Here is a 24,732-nt window from a genome sequence, read left to right on the forward strand (position 1 = left end):
CCGAGCCGACAACCTAGTCCTACTACCTTAAGTGTATCTTTTAAACTTTGAGCTTCAGGATTCTTATCTGTAAAATGCAGCTAACAGCCACTTACCTCACAGGTTTTTATTTTGTTTTGTTTTGTTTTTTTGTGAAGAATACATAAGAAAATATCTGTGAAAGTGTTTTATAATTAAAATTATGATACAAAATAAAACATCTCATAAAATGCTATTCTTTTACCTGTTAAAAATTCCAGATCTTCTCTTTTAATGGAGGAAATTAGTCATGTTTTAGGTTTTGCTTGCCACTTCATGACAATTGATGATTTATGATAAAAGGCATTATCTCGCTTATAAAATATCTTATATGTATTACAAAATAAGTATATTTGGTATTAAATAGTTACATTACAGGAGATACCTAAGATATTCAAAAGACCCCAGGAATGACATTCAAAAGGCCAAAATTTCATATTTAGATGGTTCAACAAAACTTACAGCACAATTTTCAATTTGTCTAAGCCTCATTTTTTTGTTTATCTTTAAACTGCCATGCTTGAGCAAAAATAATCTGGCGTTCTTTCCAAATCTAATTTTTTTAATTTATTTTGTATTAGCATATAAATTGTTATAAATCATAGTTATTCTTTATGCCCCTTATCCAATCCCTCCTCCCCCCCTCCCCCTTCTAAGTCTAAATTTGAATATTGTTTCCTTACAACCTTCCTAAAGGTTCTCCTTAAATATTAAGACTCATTTAAGTGGTTATTTATTTGCTACCATTTCTAGCTTTTAGATTCTTAAATTCATAATCAGCCCTTACATAATTTCTTAGTTTGTTTGGCCTTCTATAACAAAATATCATAAACTGAGTAGCTTATAAACAACAGAAATTTATTTCTCTCAGTTCTGCAGGCTGGAAAGTCTAAGATCAAAGCTCTAGTGATTCTGTGTCTGGCGAGGACCCACTTTCTGGTTCACTGGTGGAAACTTCTCGCTACATCCTCACACGGTGGAAGGGGCGAGGGGTCTCTCTTGGACCTCTTTTATAAGTGCACTAATTCCACTTATGAGGGCTCTGACCCCATGACTTAATGACTTCCCAAAGTCTCCACCTCCTAATTCTATCACCTTGGGTTTAGGATTTCAATATATGAATTTTGGAGGGTGTCTTAGTCTGTTTTGTGATGCTATAACAGCATACCACAGACTGGGTAATTTATAAACAATACAAGTTTATTTGGTTTACAGTTCTGGAGGCTAAGAAGTCCTAGATGGAGAAGCCTCATCTGGTGAGGGCCTTCTTGCCACATCATAAGATGGCAGAAGGCATCACATGGATAGACAGAGAGCAAGGAAGGGTCAAAATAGCTTTTATAACAAACCCACTCCCACTGTAATGAACCCACTCCTGCAATAACAACATTAATTTATTCTTGAGAGCAGAGCCCTCATGACCTAATAACCTTTTAAAGGCCCCACCTTTCAACACTCTTGCACAGGAGATTAAGTTTTCGACATGAACTTTGGGGGACACACTCAACCCATAGAAGAGGCGCACAAACATTCAGACCATAGCACGTAAGAACATTCCTTGAAATAAGTCATTTCCTTATAGAGGAACAGTCCACAGTCCTTTTGCTATTATATTATAGCTACATAGTTGTAAATATCCTGCTTTTTAGTCACTGGGGTGAATAGAGAAGGGATACGAATGAAGGCATAAAATGTTAAAACCAAAATATAAGAAGCCACTTTCTCAGGTAAAAAGTGAAACATTTTTGAAGGTGTAAGGCAAATAAAACACAAATTCTAATTTTGCTGTGCCTTGGTGTTTTACCCTTAAAAAGATATCAATTCTAAGAACTATAGAATGTTTAGAAGCACTTCCTTTTCTTGTTTTTCTTTTTTCTTTTAATACATAGCTCCAAGTCTTCCTCTTTTTAAGTTCTGATTTCTCACCCCAACTGGTCCTCAAACTTGCTGCTTTCTCCTTATAGGCCCGCCCACTAGCCACAGAGCTCCCAAACCCCAACTCCCTGGCGCATATCAAAACATGTGCTTCCAATTCAAGCAAAGAAAAAAAAAAATGAAAGCAAAAAAATCAGAATATATGAATCTTCATCTTCAATACAAATAAGAATTATTTATATACTAGTGAATGTGATAACTGCCTAACTCATACAGGGTTGGGTGCAGAAGTAAAAATGCCATCTGAGTAATATCTTAGATAATAGAAGTCCTTCCAAGAACTTATTTATTACATAGTAAAGAAGTGTAGAATGTCCTTTCTGAAATATTTTTCTTTGGACTTAATATGTAAGCCTCTACCACTGACAAGGTGGCATTTTTTAGATTAAGCCATAGGAAATCTAACATGATTTACAAATACAACAGTCTAAGAATAACAGCCTTTCTGCCCTCTGTGATTGGCATCATTATTATAGACTCTATTATAATCTTATCTCACTGTCCAACAAAGCTATTCATTCAGCAACTAAGCCCACATCAAAGACAAGGCAGAGTTTACTTATTTGCAGAAAAATGCTTTTGAAAAAACAGTCTCGTTGCTCAGACGGAGCCAAGAGTATATATATGACATGGGGCAAGGTGCTTATGATACAAGGTGGCAGGAGATGAAGTCAAAACAGAAATACCAGCTGAAAAGGTGTTTAATCTTCGAGGTGTGAGGTATTACATTTCTAGCACTCTCTCTGACTGATATCAGACATGAAGGGAAAAACTATCTAAAACATATGGGGAAAGTACACTTACATTCCTTTGATGTGTTTGTTGGTAAAGCACCTCAGCTTTCACATCCAGCCTTTAATAAAACAGCTGAAGTCCTGGTTTGTAAATAGAAGAAACTAAGAGATTGCCGAGTAGGGCCTGTAGCACTCACAAAAATATAACTTCACTTCAATGTATGCCTGAAACCACTCATCTCGACATTCACACAAGTGCACACACATACACACTCCTTAGAATTATCTTATAAGTTATTCCATACCTGCTTCTACCAAGGTCTGTAATTTTCAAAGAATTTTTATCATGGATAACTACTGAATTCCTACAAACCCTTCACTGCTCCTTTTTTCCATGAGGGAGAGAAAGAGAATGCGATAGAATGCCCATATATTCAGTGTTGAAGGAAGTTGGATAGTCCCTCTTTTCCCATAAGGCAGAAACTAAAGGCCATAAAGACATTGCTGATAAAGCTAATACAGGTCTCTGCACAAGGAATGACCAATAAAATTCATAACTGGCTTTTCAGCAGAAGTCAGGGACAGACACAGCAGCAGCAAGCAAAAAATAAGAATAAGAATAAGAATAGAGATTTTGTCAATGATTCAGGGACTTCCACAACCGTTCCGAGCCTCCAGATCCATAAGGACAGCAAGGTCCTGCCAGAGACCAGGTGTGAAGCAGGTAAGTCCTGACACCAGAAGATCCAGTCTGCAAGCTCTATTGGCCTTCCGGATCAACAGTGTTGATACCCATGCAGTGGGTTTGTGGAAAGCAATCCCTCCACCCTTGCCAATGATGCTCACATGCTTCTGCCCTGCCGTGGACCTGCTACCTCAAGCAATCTCACACCAAGTGCAGGGATGCTAATGAGAGAAAGCTAGAAAGCATCCCAAGAAATTTGGGCTTTTTAAGCAGGTCTATTCCATTCAGTCAAGACAGATGTATAGAATTCCAGGAAAAAAAAAATTGACATCACCTAATCCCAATCACATCAAGTGAGAGAATTCCTTCAAGGGCTCTTCAGGCTGTGGTGATGACCCTGTTTTGGCCTCAGTCCACTGCATATATTGAGAACATGCAGTCACAACGATGGCACAAATTTGAGTTACTGTAAATTTTAAGGAAATTTATTTTACCTTCAGCTTAGACCTGGTTCCCTGTGGCTTATACCTGGAGATTCTGGAGAGAGAGAGAGACAGGAGGCATTTTTCTAAGAGATCATTAGTCCACTATTTACTATAGTTTTTAGTTTTAGAAGATTTTTAGCATTAACATCAGGTATATCAACAACCAATTTTTAGGACCTAGTGATACACATTTTTAAAAAAATTATCAGTCTCTTAGTGTGGTGCCTTCCCAATTCATCACGATTTCTTAAATGTTACTGATGGAAATTCTGCAATTGTATTTGTAAGTCCTTTCAGTAAACTACAAGATAATTTAATTGGAAGATGACATTACGTAAAAGAGATTAGTGTGTTTATTGCTCACTCGTGTATTTAAGAATTTAATTCTACTTTTTCATTTGGAAAACTAGTTTTTCTACTCTTGCATATGGAAGAAAACTAATTGAATAGAGATGTATCTATCATCCCAAGATACACAGTATCTAGCAAAAGTGTCCTTGTCTCTTCCTCGTTCATGTGCTCCCTGCCCTCTGTACCAGTCTTTTTCACAATTCTGTGCTCGTTTGGCCTGGTGTCTACTCTGTATCATCTGCCACTATTTTACATGCATATGGCATTGCCTTCTCGTTCCAACTTTTGAGTCCTTTAAAACCTCAATTCACGACAGCATTTTCTGTGAAGTGTCATTGATTTCTTTGTTTTTCTCCCCTTTACTTTTTTCCTGAGAATAATCAATAATTTTACTATCAGATTTTTACACTCGTCTTTCTAGGATCTAATCCCCCTTTAAGAGTATCCAATTTTGTGATGTGCCTATATTTTTTTCCCCAAATTTTGGAGCTCAGCTTCTATAAAATCTAGAGGTATGCTTACTAGGACTAATGTTTCTTTACTTCTCTTTTATGCATCCGAATATTTTCACTGAGGATTCTTATCATTTATACAACTTCAAAATTGCTTTATTCCATCTAAGCAAGGAAGTCTTGTCAGGCTCTGTGTTATGACTATCTATTTTAGAATTAGAATTCAGATGTGGGAGTGTTTCATGGAGACACATATTCACACATGTATTTGAATTAAGAAATGAAGTCAGACTTTTTCTGACAGACAGTAAATCTGATTTTGTTGATTAATTTGATATGATAAGACATTTTGCCAAATAGATAAATGATAAACATTTTCCATAAAGTAGCTAATTCTGCAGTTCTTAGATATTAACAATAGTATATTTAAAGTGCACAAAAGGAAAGCATTTAATAAAACTATTGCCTTTATTGGTAAATATGTACCAAAATTAATAATAATGCTTATTTAATACATCTCAATAAAGACTTTTGGTATAGTCAGGATTAAAGCTGAAGGAAACCTAATTGAATTGTCAGCTGATAGATATTAAAAACATTTTTGATGATAGATCACTACAAGAATTTTTGGCACATAACTTGGAAGGAGTTCAACGAATTGAGTGACACTGCTGTACTAAAACTCCTTTCATTTCTATCTACTTACTTGTGATAATAAGTTTTCTCAGTGCTTAAATATATATAAAGTATAAAAATATAAGTATAATTGATGCTGAATCTTGCATCAACCCAATAATAACTAATATTAATCCAGGAATAAGTAGGCTACTCTTCTTATTAAGAGATTCATTTTCAATACATTTTACTTACCTTTAATAAGTACTTATCAAAATTTACATTATGTTGTTTTGATCAACTGGGTACTGATAATAAATTTCATGAAACCCAATCTAGAAAAAAAAATTTAACACTTAGACCCTTATGGCCAAAAACCTAAAAATAACTAAATTTTAACTTATACATTTACATTTGTTGCAGAGAAGTATAATATATGATCAATGAAAGACTTTCAGAAATATAGAAGTATATTGTATTAAGTAAAAGTTGGTGGAAGAAATATAATGGAAATACAAGTTTAAAAAAGAAAACAAAAGACATAAATTTTTCAACTGTTAAATAAGAGTTTATGTATTTTTAAATAAATGTTGACACAGGTACTGTGAATCACAGAATTTAAAAATTGGAAGGGAAATTAAAGGTTACCTGTTAAACTACTCTTTACGCTTATTTGCCTGCATTAACCCAAATAATTCTGAATAATTTTGTATTTCCTCAAACATTAAGTTGACTTCTAAATTTTTTCATCTAAGTTGAAATGGTTACCAAAATTGTAATTTCTGGTGCAATGTAAATATTGACATTTAAATTTTTTTTAAGTTACATTACTTTTCTAAATATAGCCAGTGGGAATCCAAATACCATGCAATTTGATACTGCTATCGTCCATGTCCTTCATCTCCTTGGTGTGTTCCTGCAGTGTCACTTCTCTTTTCTCCCTTTTTCCTCACCTGAATGCTTCCCACTGTGTTTCTGTCATCAAGGGACTTCCACAAAGTCAATAGTTTTTCTAAATTTATTTTTTAAAATATTTTTTGAACCATAAACACATTGCATAAACCCAAAAACACTTTACTAATGATCATCTCCATCTTTTCAAATTCCAATGACTATAAGCTTGCGTTTACTTTGTGGTCATATATATTCTCTGCTTACAACATATCTAGCACATAGTAGGTGCTCAATAAGTTATATTATTGTTATAATATTATTGTTATAAAATTGTCTTCCTGATAAATATTTCAAGTGCACTTTATTATCAATCCCATATGCATTGTTTTCTGCATAAAAAATTTTAAGTATTGTTTCCAATTTCTTCAGGAGTACTGGTCAGTTTGCTAGTTTTAAGTTTTGATTTAGACAATATTTTTCTCCACCTCAGATTGCTACCTAACATATATTCAGAACTGGGATATTATCTTCATTACCAGGGATATTAGATATTGCAATATCTCCACTTTATGGTTAAAATGTTGTCGCACTGATTTTTACCTGCTCTGAATTACACAAGTAGTTAATGACCAAGCTAGCCCTGAATCCTAGGGAGAATTTAAGACAGACTCTTTTAGCTGTCAACTCTAGAAAATGAGGAAATTGGCATGCTACTCCACTCTCGTTTTTCCTCCCATGCTTCCACCTGCCTGTTTTTCTCATCATGTACTATTACTTTTCCATTATCAAAGTTGATAACATTTATATTCTTTTATATAACTATAATTAAGTCTCATATTTTATATAACTAAAATTATGTTTCAATTCTAAAAATTGAAAACTATTAATATTGCCATTATGTAAATATTATTAACTGTAAAACCAAACTACTATTGGAGAAATACAAAAAGAAAAATAATTTTATTCTGAAACCTGTGCTTCTTGAAGAAGAATATTGGAAGTTCATGGTCAAATGAGTTCTTTATTTTAAACTCTCAGTTGCTCAATTTGCTTCATTTATGTAGTGTGAATTTCTTGTTAGTATGTTTTCCCTTGGGTCTGATATTCACCCCTCCCCCACCTTTATTTTCTTGTTGACAGAAGAAATGTCTGCCTCCTTAGCCAATAAGTAAGTCATCCAGCTTCTTAATCAATACAATATGTTGACTGTAATATACTTTCCTCCTGAACACAATCTTCTTAGAGACCCACTACTATAATTTCTAAACTTGATGCACATTTTTCATTCTGACACTTCTTTTTATAGTCTTCCAAGTTTAATCCCATGTTTTCCCAATTTCCATGCTGTTCTCTTTCCTGGTTTCCATTTATGTTTTGCTACAGCATACACTTCAGTAAATTTTTTTAAAGTTTATCATAGGTAGAATTTCTAAATTCTTGCATGTTTGAATATGTTCTCCTTTTGCCCTCGCACTTGATAGACTAGCAGGGATAAGATTTCTAGGTGCAAAATAATTTTGCTCAGAATTTAAAAACCTTGCTTCTTGGTTTCTAATATATATTGCTGGTGAGAAATATAACAGCAATAGGATTCTATCTCTTTGATTCATTTTCCTCGGAAAGTTCAAAGGTCTTTTCATTGTTTTAAATCTGAACCTTCTCTAATATAGGTCTAGGATGATTACAGCTTCATTTATTCTACTTAATCTTTAGTTAACTGTTTTATACTTTCCTTATCTCTGTGAAGTCTCCCTATAATACCTTTTGGGTTATTTCCTCCCACCCACGGCCCCCTTTTTCTTCATGCCCTTAGATTTCCCTCTATACCTCTCCCTTTTTCTCTGTCTTTACTCTTCTACTTTCTCAGCTATCTCCAGACTTTATCTTCTAGCCCTTCTATTTCACTTTTTGCTTTACTTATCATAACTTTAATTTACAATAATTATTTCTTGCTCTCTGAGAGATTCTTTTACATAGCAGCCACCTCTAATTCTATAAATGAGCTATTTCATGAAATACTCCAAATATACATATTAGCACTTTTTTAAAAGATTTTTTTATTTTCCTTGAAAAAGATTAAAGCATTCATTTTTCTTTATCTTTGTTTTTTATTTTTTCTTTCATGCTTTTGTTTTTACTCAAATATTTGTAGATCCTTGATTTCTCACTTGAATTTGTGAATCAAAGATTACATTTATAATACAAGCATCAAACATTGGCTCCACAACTTTGTCATAGTTCTGCTATTTCAAGAGGCTTGTCCCTGAACCTGAAGACCAGCTGCCTATAAATTCTTAGATGTGAAAACACTGAGTAATTATGCTAGACTCTTTTTGGATGGAGATGGGGTTATAAAAAATACACATTGAGTAGGTGATTAATGTTCATTTTGATTATACTCCAGAAAGCATGGGAGTTACTAAGAGAATAATTATGTGAAAAATAGAAAGACAGTGAAAGAATTTCCACAAAGAAGAGTCTAATTAATGGGTAAGCAAATGTAGAGATCAATGACTGCAGTGATTTCAGAGGATGAAGATAGCTTGGTGGGTAGGCTTACAAAACTTTGAGATTCTAATGGCTGGGGATGATGGTGCAATGCTGAATAAATGGTTTCTCTCATGCACTGTGAACCAGAAGCTAGTAGTAAATTATCTTTAGGTACAAAGATAAGGAAATTTTATCATTCTTCCAATTTTTCCATACAATCTGGTTTTATACCCTATAAATAACCAACATTATTAAAAATTATTTCTTGGTGACTTAATAGAACACTTTATAATAACAACACATGGTTTGAAAATCTTATTCAAAAACATTACCTAGTCTGAGTATTTCAATGAGTATAGGATATAAAAAGACAAATATAATCCTCATTCTATAGATGAGGAAGATGAAGCAAGAAGATGTGAAAGGATGAGCCCCAGTATATCCTGGGATGCCAGAAGCCAATCCCATTAATATTTGTTGCATTCTCCCACCACTAAATATTGCATTATATTTTTCATCTTTTTTCCTAATGTCAGCTCAACTTCAGTACCTATTTTCTACAAAATTTTTTGTTCCAAACTTCTCTTGTTTATTAAGTAAACATTAATCAGCTAGCTCCTACTACCATGTGTGAGACTCTGTGCTAGATAGTAGGACTACAATGGTATACAAAAGCATACCTGGTCCCTGCTCTCATGGAGCTCGGACCAGAGGAGAAAAGACATTCATTGAATAATTCAAAAAACAGATGGATATTACAGCTCTAGCAATGCTGCACCATCAAAGCACCCAGGGCCATCAAACCCTGTGCTTTGAAGACTGGACCTAGTGAGATGAGTCGGGGAAGGCTGTCCTGTTGGTTGAACACTGAGGCAGAGTTTACTAGATGAGAAAAAAGGGGAGTGAGAAAACAATACTTGCGAAGACCTTTAATAGGAGGAAAGACTTGCAAGTGGGAAGTAAGGGAAGAAGCTGGGTGAATGGAATCAAGAGAGTAAAGGAGAGCACAATTTGAGATGAAACATGAGAAGAACCAGGAGCCAGACTTTGCAGAGTTTTAGAGCCAAGGTTAAGGAGCTTTGTCTTTATCCAAAAAGCAGTGGGATTATATAATTTTATTTATAGGAAATGCCCTGAATAGGCAAATCCAAAGAAACAGAAAGTAGATTAGCAGTTATCAGGGACTGGGGATAAGAAGAGAAAGGAGAGTGATGCAAACGGAAGCCAGGTTTCTTTTTGCGATCATGAAAATATTCTAAAATTAGATAGTGGTGATGCTTGGACAACTGTGTAAATACATTAAAAAACACTGAATTGTACACTTTAAAAGAGTAAATTTTGTATTATGTAAATTATTTTTGATAAAGCCATTATTAAAAATTAGCAATGGGAAAGTATGAAAGATTTTACGTAGGGAATTTTCTTCATCAGATTTCAGTTTTGAAAGGATCCTTCTGGCTTCAGTGTGAAAAATAGATCAGGGAGCAGAGAAAGGAGGCTACTTCAATAATCCAGGTGAGAGAAATTTAGAAAGGAAAACCAATAGGACTTAATGATAGAGTATTGGAGACAAAGAAAAAGGAGATGCAAAGGATGGCTCCTGGTTTTCAGTTTTGAAAATGGATGTTGGCACCATTCATTGATGTTATGGAATTGGAGGATAATCAGATTTTGAGAGGGAGGGGAAATAGAGTCCAATTTTTTATTATGTTGAGTTTGAGGTTCCCTGGAGAGATGTCACATTAGAATTGATTGCATGCATCTGGAACTGAGAGTTGTGCTCTCAATAAAGAAAAAATCTTATGAGTCTTCTGCGTATGGACTAAAGCAGCAGTCATGGATATAAATGAAACAACCTGGGAAGAGAATAGAAGTTGAGAAGATATCTCAGTTCATCCAGGTTACTATAACAAAATACCATAAACTGGGTAGCTTATAAATAACAGAAATTTATTTCTCACAGTTCTGCCTATATACAATAGAAATTCATTTCTTCTCACAGTCTGGAGGCTGGGAAGCCTGAGATGAAAGTACCAGCAGATTCAGTGTCTGGTGAGGACCCACATTCTGGTTCATAGTTGGTGTCTTCCTTCTGTGTCCTCTGATAGAGGAAGGGGTGAAAGCCTGGGCCTATTTCATTAGGCCTCTAGTAAAATAATACCCTCATGAACTAATCACCTCACAAAAGGCCCCTAATACCATTACGTTGGGGGTTAGGATTTTGACATATGAATTTGGGGGACACAAACATTCAGATGATAACAGGAGAGAAGCAGGATAGAACCAACACTTGAGGAACTCAAATTCTGTTGGCCAACTAGTGAGCATAAGTCTGCAATAAGACAGTAAATTGAAGCCAGACAATTAGGGGAAAAACAGAGAGTGTGTGTCAAAGAGGCCAAGGAGAGCATTTCAAAAAGGAAGGATTTGTCAGGTGGAAAGAAAGGTTCTGAGAAATTAAATGAGATAAGGACCAAAAAATATCTATTGTAACAAGTTGATAACATTACCAAAAGCTGTTTCCTTTGTGGAGTGATTAAGCCAGGTCCAAGTTGACCAGTGAGTAAGCAATGGAAAAGGAGTAAAAGCTGGTATGGTATAAACAGGTTTGCTGCTGCTGCTGCTGCTGCTGCTGCTATTGTTTTAGCAGTTTGTCTCTGGAGAACAGAAAGAAGATAGGGAAATAGTTATATGCAAGGGACAGTTATGTTTATTACTTATATTTTTATTGGGTTACTCTTAAGTATATTATAAAAATAATGGGACATATTTAGTTGAATGATAGAGGCTGAAACTTTTCAAGAAAAAAAGGATAATCCATATCTAAGTTCCCTGGAAAGGTGGGAATGATAGATTCCAAAGCCCAGGTGCAAAGATTAAACAGATCCTCTAAAGGAATGACACCAGGGGCTAGAACTGTAGATAGAAGACAGCTCAGATGTGTGGAATCTGATTTGAGGCTGGTCCCATCTGATCACTCAGTTTTGTCTGTAAGACAGATATGAGGTAACCTGCTTAGGGTGTGGGAGGTTCAAGGAGAGCAAGAGAAAATGTGTGAAAATAATGTAGAATGAACTTTTATGTGGGGAGTGAGAGAATGAAGTAACCAGGAAAACAGGGTTGTGAAGGAGGGGAGAAGGAAGACTGCTTTCCCCACACACTTTCTCCAACACTGCTGAGCTGTTCTGCTGCAGGCATGGTGTGGAGAAGGCCAACAGCTGGGGTCTTCTAATGCTAAGGTTTTGTCAGTTGTTTTTTTTTAACAAAAAGACCAAAAAACAGAAAGACAAGGAAGTTTGGGGTAGTGGAAAGGGAGTTAATGAAGCCTGTAATATTAGCTAGAAAAAGAAACAAAAATATTTGTATTTTCCATTTATTGCATCTTTTTTCTTATACTCAAAAATTTTTGTTTGTTTGTTTGTTTGTTTGTTTTCCTTTTTGTCTTTTTTTACTGACTGGCAACGGGATCGCAACCCTCGGTGTTGCGCCCGCACCGCGCTCAACCAGTGAGCGGGAACCGGTCTCCACATGGGATCCGAACCCTCAGCAGGAGCGCCGCCGCGCTCCCAGGCGGCGCACTCTCCAGTGCGCCACCGGGCCGGCTGTCAAAAATTTTTTGAAAATTAATTTTAAAATGACAATATTTGAAAAAACTCCCTTTGTAGATTTTTGGATTTGATTTTTTTTTTCAAAAAACAACCTACTCTTATAAATATGTGATCTGCCTTTTTTGTGCAGGCTTGATATCTTTAAAGTTTATTCTTTTGAATTTATCACATTACAAAGTAAAAATATATATAGACAGTATGGCAAAAAGATCACTATTGGGATAGCTGACGTCTAAACACAACCTTTCTAAGGATTCATAACTTCAAGACTCAACTGAAACATCACCTCCATTATAAAGCCTTCCCTGACTCCTTGCCTTGCCATTTTCATCCAAGCTCCCACAACACCAGACAGAAACCTCTATGACAACCTCTATGATATTGCAATGTCGCTTACCTAGCTCATCCACTAGATTATGAGTTATTTGAATATTCCCTTCTTGCATTTTACTCAGTACTTTTTTCATATAAAGCAGTCAATGAATATGTGTGGTTTGCAACTGAATGCTTAATTGTTTTATTTGGGAAAAAAATTGTTACATTGGCAACACATTTAAAAATGCATTTGTTTAAAAAAAAGGTACATAATTCTATTTTACAAAAACTTTAATGCAAGAGATAAAAGAAAATGTTGTCATTTTTTTCCTGACTAAACTGAGAGGTGTCTCTAACTCTACAGTATAATGCAAGTGCATGCTTAACCAGAGCTAAACGAACAAGACTAACAGTAGAAACAAGCTAGCAGTGGCCACAGTAGTGGGAAAGACAGACTTGCCCAACAAAATTGAAGCATAAATAAAACGAAGTAGGGGTCTGGAGGGCCACAGAGCCAAGATATTTTCAGAGCTAGATATTTTATGGAAAAAGACAGCCAAGCCAGAAACAAATTCAAGGAGGATGAGGAAGAGACCCACTGTGAATCTTGCTGTAATTTGTCTCCTACCCACCCAGGATTCAGAAAGATCTGACCAACCCCAAGTGAGTAGGATTGTTAATAAACAAGCTTATCTGTGTAGAGTATGTACAAATTATCAGTATGTTCATAATTACACATACATACAAGATGAAGTAATTACTTTATAAGCCATTTACCTTGTTCTTTTCATTTGATTCCTTTGTGTTCTAAGTTCCAGAAGCTTGTGGAAAACTTACTGTCCATGACCTTTCTGCTCAAGCAGGGACTTCCTAAAACTGGATGCACTCAGCTGCAAGCCTCCTTCTTCTCACGAGAAACTTTAGGTGTGGCCGAATAACTGAGTTTTACCCAATCCCAGCTAATATAGCTTTGGGATAATACATACTGAATGTCAGGGAGAACATTTGGTAGACTGCTGGGGAGTACTCACTGCTACACATTTGCATAGTATAAAAAATATTCTCTTTTGATAGATACCACCCCACAAAAGCTTGCACTGATTTATACTTCTACTGATGTTTATAAGAGTATTTGAAATCTATTTATAGCTGAACTGAAAATTTCACCCTAACCAGAATTGTTTGAGTAGCCTTTGTCAGTTGGGGCTTTGCAAATTATAAAAATCTATGATCTGCCATTTAGAAAATCCATCATGTCCTTTTCCCTCACTTTCACCTTGTCTCAAAAGTTTCCCAAATCACACATCATAATAAGGAGCTTGAAATCTCCCCTAAGTCTAATCTTGTTGTTTTCTCTTGCTCTCTTATCATTTCATATACTTCTTTAACACATCTCTTTTGTTCTAGAGGTCTGTAACATTTATTTAGTCCTAGTAGCTTTATTTTTAAACCTTTTATAAAAGCACTAAACTTACTCTCTTAAACATATTCTTCTTATTTGAAAATTAGTCAGTAATAGTCCTATTTATACTCCTTCATCATACTTTCCATTTATAAACACATAGCCTAATAACATGTTCTAGATTTTTCTGTTATCCTGCAGCAGTAAGACTTTTTCTAATGTAAAATCTTTGTGTTTGATAATTCTCTTCTGTCATCATGCTGTGGATGTTTTGTTTCTATTACTACTAGCCTACAGGCACAGACACTCGATAATTTTCATTTCCTTCTCTTGTCTGACTTTATCTGAATTTATTTGGATTATCTTTTCTTCTTCTATTTTTTCCAATGCAGAAATATGAAAATAAAGGTACTGTCTTTCAGTTTATTTTCCATTTATGTCCTATGTCTTGAAGTCTAACCCTCAAAAGTAAGCATTCCTAGGTTTTTGTTCAAGTCAATTCTCCTGGCTATCAGGACCATTGCTGTAATGCGGAAATTCGTTTTGTGGTGGCAGTGCAGTATTAATCAGTCTTTCCTTCACTTGCCAGAGGCCCAAGTGCTAGTCAGACCCTGGAACATTAATTTCAGCTGCTATAGGTCAGTCAGAGCAGCTATCAGACAGCTTGCCTCCACTTTCTCCCGTGGAAGAGTCAGCAGGAAAGGGGCTACAAATCACTACTTTCACAATGTGCTCCTCAAAAACAGGCCATTCAGCAAGTAGTTTGGGAAATTCTGCATATTTTTACTCCATAGACATCCAGATAGGTAAATCTAAGATAGGTAAATCTTCTCAGTACTCTGAGAAGCACTGCAGTAAAGAATGTTATTTCACTTTGTTTAAGCTTGAATTTCCTATTCTTATTTTGAGAACATTTTTTGTGTTGTGCATATGCATAAAAAATATTAGCATTTGGTGATGCAAGCTTTAAGGAACAATTCTCTGGAATCCTTTAGGGTAAGAACCAGGGCCAATTTTTATGCACGTAAGATTGATAGCCTTTAGGCCACCGGACAAATCTTTCTAGGACAAGCTTTTCTCACGCGCTTTTATCCTTAGACTTCTATAAGAAGTTTTGTTTATTACATAAGTCTACATATAAACTGCCTTCATCCTAGCCAAAATTTCAGATTCTAAAGTCAGCATATCAATGCTCAAATCCCAGGTCTTTATTTATCAGACATTGGGAAATTAATTTAATGCCTTTTAACCTCAATTTACTCATCTGTAGAACGGAGATCCTGTCTCCCCTAATATTAGCACATATTCTTTAGCCATATGTCTAAAGAATTGAATGTTATCAAATAAGCTATGCCCTTTACTTGGCCCATTTCCTACTCAGCCTACCCTCCCCCACCCCTCAAACCTAGTCCTTTGGACTGTGCTCACCATCCAGAGGCCAGAAAGCCACCTTGACCTCCCTGGGCCTGTCCTCCCCCCTGTGAGCCTCAAGGGAAGCTCAGGTCTGCTGGGGCTGAATAGGTCAGGAGCTTCCTAGACCCCACAGGTGATTGGAATGCCACGTGGATATTCTTCTAATTTGGGATTTCCAGGCAACTTTAAGCACCTACCAATACTAGACTATCCAGGGAGAGGCAGAAGGAGGGAGGAGGAGTATGTAGTTATTCGAGGATCTTGGTCTGCCTAGACACCCACTTTGGTGATTTGGGACAGCCAGGTATAAGCCAGATGTAAGCAAAAGCATTGATTCTTTCTCTAGTTTCCAGGGCACAAGATATGATACACACTCACACAAAGAAATACACACACTGACACACATATGCTCACACCCAGAGACTCTCAGACCAGCATCCTTTGGCCTGGAACCACCATTTTGGCTAATGTATTTCTTCCTTATAATTCTTATATAGTTAAATAAATGACTCAAAAAAGAAAAGAAAGAAAATCTTAGCTTGAAAAGGAAAAAATTTCTTTATGTTTCAGTATCTATGATTTGCAGTGTCCTCTACTACTCAGAGCACTGACTAGGAGCCCCTCTTATTTATCATGTCTTAGAAATGATTGATATCATTTTACCTACCTCATAGAATTGTGTGGGCATTAAACATAATGCATGTGAACTATGTATTATGCTCTTATCAAAATCAGGAGTAATTCTCCTCTAGCCAGGCCTATTATTCTTGTTGCAGGGGAGGTGGGAGACAATACAGTTGTATTTTTAGAACATGAGCAAAAAAATCTGAAGACCAGTCAAAATGTCATTCCATTGTTCAGTCATTTCAACACACTCAGACATCGTAGCATTGTTTTGGACTTTCTGCTTGAAAGTTGATGTTTTCTCATATATTCAAGCATTACTCGATATCCCAATTCATTGAGGATAGACACTGAGGGTTCTGCCTTCAATTAATCCTGTGCTTTAATGGGAGAGGGGGACAGACCCCTCATAACCTCTCTTAGAAATGACAGGCAGAGATGGCATCCAATCAAACTCGATTATATAATATGAAATATTTTTAAAGGGAAAGTCACTCCCTGGTTTTTCATAGCTACATTTATTAAACTGTTGGTTGGCCCAATTTCTGGATAAAGAGTTTCAATGTAACAGTGATACAAAATTTATCTTTCTGGGAAACAAACATATATATCTTGGTAGGACTGACTTTAGGTACAATTTGTTAATTTCACATAAGAGAAGAAAAACTAACTGAATTGTGAATGTTGTAAAGCTTCAAGCCTGAAAATTAACTTGACCAACGATATACTGAGCAGGTAGATAACATCTTACATGACATGTATGCTAAATCTATCTTACCATTTACATGAACGATTAGTATTCACACACAAAGTCTTCAATTCAGTCAGGCCGTGTGCCCACTGACTACCCCATGTTCACTGCAACCACTAAAGTCTTATCCACACTTTTGTCCTGACAGCCTTCTCTGCACTACTATCTACACCACTACTTTGATCTCTATTTTTTTAATGTCACATGTGTATATTTTGCCTTGCTATTGAGATTATAAACTAGTTGAGAGTAAAGAACATAAATCAAATGACTTTGTATCCCCCCAGAGTGCCTAGCATGGTACTAATGGCTTCACTCGACCACAGAAAAGTTACTTATTACATGGTGGTCCTCAAAGGCAAATAACCAACCTAATCCCTATCTTAATTGCTCAAGTCAAGTTAGACAGTTTAGCAGACTGCTTGAGCACCGCGTTGTCCAACACGCTGTCGGACACCCTGCAAATACAGTGACATGAAATAGGTAATGTGAACACTCCACTAATTAAGGGATTTAGTGTGTATGTGTTTGTATAATGAATTATTAACTGAAGCAATTTGAGAGACTCACCCATTCTGATGCGGTAGGAGCTGAGGGTGCGTTTGATTTCCCTTCTGTGTTTCCTTTGAAATCGTTCACAGACCAGCCACCATCCTTTATACTACATTTATAGGTATGTCATGTCTGCAGCCTCTGAGGTGGAAATTATGATAGTTGTTCTAGAAGCAGTGATAAAAAGATAATTAAAAAATAATTAACAAGAATAATTAGCATGGGGCCAAGGGAGGAGAGCTTTTATTCCATCAGCTAGTTGGATGTGATCGAATGTGTAGAGAACACAGCTAGAAAATATGTTTATATGGCAATATGGACGAAACTACAATTTTTCATTTTTATTTTATCTTCCTGCTTTTCCCTTCAACTGAGTGTCAGCAAAGAAGTGGTAGCTGTGAACCTCATTCCCTTTTGAAAAATGTCATCCAGCATCCCTCACAGCACATCTCCATCTGACTGAAGACGTAAGTGCACAGCTCAAATGAAAACACAAAAGTGGAACATCAGGATCTGTCAGCCTCGTGCTCCTGGGGGTTGTGTATTAGGTGATTACCTTGGCACCAGCTAAGGAGAAAAGAAAGAAAAAGGCAAAGACAGTAAACAGCAGTAGGATTTTTACTTGTTGTTGCTTATCATGTTTTACTTTCCTAAGAGCAAGAAGAAACTATACTGGTAAAAGAACAGAGGCTCTAACACTTTTAGCCTGTAAGGTGTTCCAGACACTGATTGCCTTATAATTGGACAAGACAGCATACAATTTTATCCAGTAATTTCCCTGTTATGGGGGAAGCTGTACACATTCAAGAATGGTCCCCTGCTGAGAAAAAAGCCCTGAGTTAAACAAGTCAGTCAACCTGGAAGAGCACACAAAGCACACACTTCGCAGTCAGACCAACCCAGGCTGAAATACCCGCCTCTGTCACATACTAGCACCAGTGGAGTAGCCTTGGGCAAATACTTCCTCTCTCTCAACTGAAACTAACTCACCTTGTAAAATGGTGATAATAATATCTACCTGGCCTGGTATTTGCATAGTGACTTATTTGAATACTACTCTGATAATAATAACAATCACTGTTATTAATAAGTTACTTAGCCTTGCTGAACTTGTTCCCTGACCTGCCAAATGCAAGTAATACCTATCTCATAGGTTTATTCTGAGAATTAAATGAGGTCCTCAAGAAAAGTTACCTCCCTGGGCTATGTCATTTATAAATACGCATTGAGTGAAAAACTATGGAAAGTCAGAAGGTAAATTAATTCTTGACTTACATTTATTGAAAGAAAAAAACTCTAAAGGCATGATATAGCAATAGATACAGGCATCCGGACAGTGGATTTTGTGTTCTGAGGATCTGCAGATAGTAGCCCTTGGTTATTTTTGTTTTACTTGCTATTTGTTTTTTGGTTTGCATATTTTGAACATATACAGGAAATCAAGCTATCTCTTAGGCCCTGGCTATTTGATAAGGTGTAAAAATATGATTAACACATCATAGTGTGTGCCATTTCTCCCAGAACTTGGTAGCACTGGGGAACAAGGAGACAGTAAACAAAAAAATGGGCCAAGCCTTTAACACTGCTTGTAATGATGGGCAGGAAATAATTTGTGACAATTTGAATTTTTTAGATGAGTTTTTCAGATGCAATTTGCCTAAGAAACATTTGAAATGGAAAGTAAAGAAGGTGGTAGCCAATCACATGACAGGGTATAAAAATGACTGACCTGTCTGAGGCGAACATCATGGAAAAAGAGTTTACGGTAATTTGCATTAATTGTATCAGAAACCTCACTCCCCAGTAGCCATGGTTCCCCTGGGGTCACTGGATTATTATATAACCCAGTCTTGGTTTGCAGAGTTTAGAAAACTTTACTAGGCTCATGATATCTATTAGCATGATTCATTCACTCCTTTAGCAAATATTTTTGAGCATGTACCGAAGATTAGTCATTGCCCTCCTGGACCCATATGTAGTCTGGTGGAGAAAAGGCAAGAAGAGGCTGTCTCAAGCCGAGCTCAAATAAATAAACATTAAGAAAGTTTTATACAGATTAAAAGCACTATCACCATAGCCACCAATATCTCATAATAAACAGTAGAGATACTATCAGAGAGGGACAGATTGAAAGTGCAAATGAGTCTTTTCCCTCTAAGTAGATGTTTGCCCTTGGTAGTTTCATGCAGTTATCTTAATTTTTCTATGAGTTTTTGGTCTCTTGTCATTCAGGATGATCCATTAACTTTTAAAAAGTTCCAGATATATCTGATTGCTCCCAACATGTTAGGACCAAGAATAATTATCAAATTCTTCCCTGTCCAAAAATAGTAAGACTAAACATTCCAACTCAGATGATGTCACTGAACTTTAGTTACAGTGCCTCACTACATAATACTCAAATATTTATTGACTGAATAAATGAACAACAAAAGGCTCTGAGATAGAAGAGAATGAAGGAAGTTGAGGACAATAAAATATTTCCAGAGAAACAAAAGGAGGAATAGCATTGGGCAGGCTGGCTGCCTCTGTAAGCCGGGTGCTCTTCACAGTTCATTTCAGTTCTGCCTGAGATGCTCCCTTTCAAAACATCCGCAACCGCTAGATAAAGGAGAGCTAACAGTTGGAGGACATAAAAGCTGATTACCAATAGATTGCATTAACATGCAAAGCAATTAGGAACCACTGAAGAGTATTAACATGTTGGGCTGATGCTTTGTGTACCAATCATAATTCCGAATCTGTGAAAGTAAACTCCATCTGCAGCCAGCCTTAGCTCTGTGATGCGGGACTTCAAAAATGGCATTTGTCAATACCCTTTAGCCCATGACCTCTTCACATGAAAGAAAAAAAAAAAAACTCCAGGCCTGAACATGTCTGACCAAATGGCCGCCTCCCTCTTTGCTAGTCTACTCTGATTGGGTGAATGCTATGGCAGAACGGTTTTCTACTGAAGTCACTATAAATTGATGGTTTCCCATCTCATATGGTCTTTAACACTGTCAAATAATCCTTCTGTCTGTCTACATTTATCTCTAGCTCCCATTTTCCTCAACTGTTAGTCCAAAATCTCATTTACACACTGTCTGCTACCACTTTTTTATCATTCTTAGATGACCATATGGCTTCCTAGTTCACAAGTTAAGGCCTGTGAGAATCACCTTAATTTCACATGCCCATCCTGTTACCAGAGATATTGTCACTATTGTTTCCTCCTTTACTGAGGTGCCTCTTGTCCTGTCCACACTAATCCTTCAACTGGTATCCCACCCCCTGGTGAATCACTCCATCAATTATGCCATCTTTTGCCTGTATTTCAGCCTTTTCATTTTTAGTAGCCATATGAAAATATGTTCAAATCTCTCCCACTTAATGAAAAAGAAAAGGCACAGCCCTATAATCCTTTAATTATCGTAATACATATTATATAAGAAATTACATTCCATAAATATTAAGCCATTTGCAGAATGGATTTTCTTACATACGAAACTGATGATGCTAATAGGCTTTATATGAGGGGACTTCAAAAAGTTCATGGAAAAAATGGGATTAAAGATAAAAATAAAATTAAAAATTTTATTTCTCAGCATAAGTTCCTTCAAGTTCAAGACATTTTTGTAAATGATACCAGCCAATTAGTCTGTCCCTAAAGAACTAAAAGTCCTAGAAATTTAACCATGTCAATGCAGTTTTATTTTAGATTATTAACTGAAGAAAAATGGGTACCCTTTAAAGATTTCTTAAGATTACGGAACAAAGAAGTCTGAAGGAGCCATGCAAAGTTTTTTCATAATATTCATTTTCCAAGAACTTTTTGAAGACCCCTCGTAGTCAGTCAATGGATCCTCAATGGATAAAATATAAATTCTCTAGTATAACATACTGGATTCCTCATGATCTTCCCTACTCAGCTTTCTTTCTTATCTCCACCCATCTCTCTAAGGCACCCTGTGAAATACTAAACTACTTCACGTGACATTCTCTGTTACTACTCTGCCTTTACAATGTGTTTTGCTCTTCCTGGACAATAACCCAGGTTATAAAACAGTGGTCTTGGGCAATGCTCCTCTGAAGGAGACAGTGGGTAAAGCAGCAGTCTGAGGCCTGGTTTGTTCATTGTAACTGTAAAAGAGCTTTAAAGTTATCCTAGAGACAGTGGTAATTACTGAAGCTCTCTAAACCAGTGGAGTAATATTAGGCTTCAACCTAGATAATTCTATATGAGAGTGGATTTAAAGAAGACAGGGATGCAGTAAGTTAACATCAGTTAGAAGCTGACTAAGGTTGTCCAAGTGAGAGCTGATAGAGGCCTGAAACAGAGTCATAGCAGGTGAAATGTGGCCTCAAAGGCCCACGGTAGAATATCACAGAGGTCAAAGGCAAAATAACAGAATACACTGACAAATACTCTCTTCCTAACCAAACATTAGTTAACCTCCTCTAAGTCCTCTTTTGAACTAGACCTTGACCTTGGGCTCTGTCCTTGGCCAACTTAGTCCAGCTTTAGCAAGAATCCTACTGGTGTCTGATCATACCCCTCCCCCATCTTATCAAATTCCTTACTCTGTCTCCCCTACATCCTTGATATCTTATCACTCTGGCCTGTTTTCAGTAAGAATCCTCTCAAGTAGGTTTAGCCAGAATCCCCCTTACCTTGATGTTTCCTCTTAGTAATTTTTCATCCACCGACCCCAACGCTGCTCCTTGGCTATAAATTCCATTTCCTTGTTGTATTTGGAATTCAGCACCATCTTTCTCCCCTACTACAAAACCCCATTGTAGCAGTCCACCTGAATAAAATCTCCCTTAGCATCTTCAACAAGTATCATTTTTTTTCTTTAACAACACTGTCACAGAAGTCAGGAGTATAGAAAATTCTACATGAGAACACGATCCCAGCATCAAATGCCATAAGAAGAACCGAAAATGTAGCCATTGGATTTGATAATTAAGGAATAATTTTTAACCCAAATAACAGCAGCTCTGGTCAAGTAGGACCAGAGCCAGGAGTTCAGAGTTGAAGAGTGAATGGGAGACAGGAAGAAAGTCAGCAGTGAGTACTCTTCAAGAAATTTGAATAGAACAGAAGTGAAACATAGACGTCTGGGGGTTCCACAGAGTGATGGTGAGAAAAATATTTGTATATTTATAAACTGAAGGAGAACTTGGAAAACTTTTTCTGAAAGGGCCAGATAGTAAATATTTCACTCAAGGGCCACAGGGTCTGTCACACTGTTAACTTTGCTCTTGTAGCATGAAAGCAGCCAGAAATAATATGTAAGTGAATGGGCTTAGCTGCATCTTTTAAAACTACTTACAAAATACTGTGGCAGCAGGCCCTCTGGCCATAGTTTGCTGGCCCCTAACTGACCCCATGCAGACAGAGAACATGTGGTCCAGGGCCAAAGGATGGCCTTAAACAAGAGAAAAAGAGAATAAAGATGCATACTTGTTGTGATAGTCAATTCCTAGTGTTGATGTGATTAGATTAAGGAACACCTAGAAACCTCATAAAGTTATCTTTTTAGGTATGTCCATGAGGGTGTTTCCAGAAGAGATTAGCATGACAGCCTGAGTGGACTGGGTAGGAAAGATCCAGCCTCAATATGGGGGGTGGAGGGGTGGGCACCATTCAATCCACTTGGAGCCTGGAGAGAACAAAAATGGAGAAAAAGGTGAATGTCTCTCTCTATCCATTGGAGCTGGGATACACTCTGCTCTCCTGTCTGTGGACATCAGAACTTATGACTCTTCAGCTTTGGGGCTCTAGCATTTACACCAATGGCATCATCAGCCTCCCTGGTTCTGAGGCCTGCCCACTTGGACCGAACCAAATCCAAGTTCGTAGTTGGACTACCTGCACCCAGCTTGCAGACAGCCAGCCTTCACAATCATGTGAGCCAATTCTCCTAATAAATCCCCCCTCTCCTATATTTATACACATATCCTATTGGTTCTGTCTCTCTGGAGAACCCTGACTAATATACCTGTCAATAGTGGATGTGCTAACATTAACTAAAAATTTGAGCTTTTAGTTAAAATATCAGTTCAATCTTTCAAAGTTTTGAAGAGTCATATTTATTCTAAAAGTGAACCCAGCTGTTTCTAAAATGGTCTTTATAAGACTCTAAAGAAAGAAATATTTACTTAGTTGTACTGAAATGATTTGAGTATTTTAAGTTCTCAATCAAAATTCATACGGTATCAACTCTTGGAAATTTGGAAATAGCACTAATGATTGCAGCAAGCACCTCACCCTCACATGCTGCCCAAACTCAATAAAACACAAACTCATTACTGCCTGCTCTCAAAGGAAGATCTGATTTGGAAAAAGGATCACATTATCCTTCTTCAACCCTAGATCTACAGATATCTTACTTGAAAAGCTGATTGTGGAATCCTGGCTTATTTCCATAACTGAAGCAATGTGATTAAGTTCCAATAGGCTTTAGATAATCACCTAAGCTTTTTGATTCTTATAATCAGGTCAGAGTTTCAATCAATGAAGCTCTCCTAATACTATTGACTGCATGTAGATCCTGGGCAGAATAGCATCTAAAAACAAGTGCTGTAGTTATGCTGAGCAAAAGCCTTAAGATAGTTTTCTTGCTAGAGCTCAAGCAATGTGACAACAAAGGACTAGCATGATGCAGATGTTAGCATACTAATGCATGATATTCAGGGACATATTTGTGGGGCAAATTAGGGGATTTTATATCTTATTTTATTTTCAAATAATTACAATGATTTCTCACTGAGACAGATGCACCCTTATTATAGTTAAGCTGTCCTGGCTTCAGTACCATTTCTGACCCAGCCAAAATTTGCTAGGTGAGTTATTTTGCCAATTTAAATTATGTGAATAGCATTATTTGTGTGTGTGTGTGTGTGTGTGTGTGTGTGTGACCAGTAAGGGAATTGCAACCCTTGGCTAGGTGTCGCCCGCACCGCGCTCAGCCAGTGAGCACACAGGGCCATCCCTACATAGGATCCGAACCTGCGGCGGGAGCGCCACTGCTCTCCCAGCGCCGCACTCTCCCGAGTGAGCCATGGGGTCGGCCTGTGAATAGCATTATTAATTCCTCCTAAAAACATGGCTGATAAGGTATGGTGTAAGTTCTGGAACCCAGAAGTTGAACAGTCTCAAATTCTGATGTCCATGGACAGGAGAGCAGAGTGTATCCCAGCTCCGGCCGATAGAGAGATTCACCTTGTTCTCTGTTTTTGTTCTCTCTGGGCCCTCAGCAGATTGGATGGTTCCTGCCTATATTAAGTGTGGATCTTTCCCACCCATTCCACTCAGGTTCTCATGCTAATCTCATTCTTTGAGAAAGAAGGAGGAAGGAAGGAAGGAAGGAAAGAAGGAAGGAAGGAAGGAAGGAAGGGAGGGAGGGAGGGAGAGAGGGAG

This window comes from Galeopterus variegatus, unplaced genomic scaffold, assembly GCF_000696425.1.
Source record: "Galeopterus variegatus unplaced genomic scaffold, G_variegatus-3.0.2 Scaffold96, whole genome shotgun sequence".
NCBI classification, from domain to species: Eukaryota; Metazoa; Chordata; class Mammalia; order Dermoptera; family Cynocephalidae; genus Galeopterus; species Galeopterus variegatus.